At 46.3% G+C, this 1198-nt stretch overlaps 1 protein-coding gene across 1 annotated transcript in view; it reads right to left on the bottom strand.

Annotated features, from left to right (window-relative positions):
* STS (steroid sulfatase) overlaps nt 1–1198 on the bottom strand; it is a 103422-nt gene that overhangs the window by 4600 nt on the left and 97624 nt on the right. The gene's annotated exons all lie outside the window — the stretch shown is intronic.

Genomic DNA, 1198 nt, shown 5'->3' with positions numbered 1-1198 from the left:
ATTGTAAGAACCTGTATTTTCCACTGACTTTTGAAAGCTACTCACTGGGATTCTGCCATTGCTACCTGGGTGGGTCCTCCCCAGGCCAAGGCCATGGCCAGCAGGCTTCCTCCACCTTCCTGCAGGTGCTGTTAAAGAGGTCAGCACCAACACTTACTGTTTCTGTGCAATTAGTTAGCATACTCCTCAGATATCTGCCCTTTTACCCTGTCATTTGAATTAAAAAAAAAAAAAAATTATGGCCAGGCACAGTGGCTCAGGTCTGTAATCCTAGCACTCCTGGAGGGGGAAGCGGGTGGATTGTCTGAGCTCAGGAGTTCAAGATCATCCTGAGCAAGAGTGAGACCCTCCTCATCTCTACTAAAGACAGAAAAACGAGCCAGGTGTTGTGGCAGGTGACTGTAGTCCCAGCTGCTTGGGAGGCTGAGGCAGGAGGATCCCCTGAGCCTAGTAGTTGTGATTTATTTTGTGTCGAGCAGGCAGTATATTTGCATCATGTCAATTTAATAAAAGTAATGACTGGGAGTTTTTCATCCAGAGTATTACTGTAATCTTAGGTCAGATGTACATTAGGACCTCCATGGCTGGAGGCTCTACCCACACTGACCTAATGTTCACAGACTGGACACGCACCACCTGTACGTATCAGTACAGTTGGCTTCGTTCCTGATGCTGACCACCTCCACGTGTTGACCACTTTGTCACAGTCCTTTCAGTGGTCAGCTTACAGAGGTTCTACTGTACTACAACTTTAATGGAAAACTGAACGTCTAACTCAAAAATCGATCTAGTCTATTAAGTTTCACGGGAAAGTCTGTGTTTAACAGATGGAGCAGACATGATCTACCTGGGAGGGTTTTGTTTTCCTCCACCGAAGGAAATGAATGGTTAGGGAAGGTAAGTGTGTTACTGACATACCTGAACGATAATGAATGATAGGAAATAAACAGAAACATCAGCGATTTGGGGAAACCTGCTCCAACTTCCCAAGTGACTCCTTGCCCTAGGTCACCAAAGCAAATTCTGTTCATCTTGGGCTGATGTCATGAGCACATGTGCGTACGTGGTACCTTGCTACCGGGCTCAGTGGGCATGGAAATGAATTAGTGGTTACGTGCGAGACAGATCAGAAGCTGAGGGCAAGGCAGCATTTGGCGGAGGTACTCCTAAAGGGCCAAGAAATCCTAATAATACATAC

This window comes from Otolemur garnettii, unplaced genomic scaffold (assembly GCF_000181295.1).
Source record: "Otolemur garnettii isolate 467f Iridium unplaced genomic scaffold, OtoGar3 scaffold00065, whole genome shotgun sequence".
Taxonomy (NCBI): Eukaryota; Metazoa; Chordata; class Mammalia; order Primates; family Galagidae; genus Otolemur; species Otolemur garnettii.
This window is presented reverse-complemented; position numbering and strand designations above follow the sequence as displayed.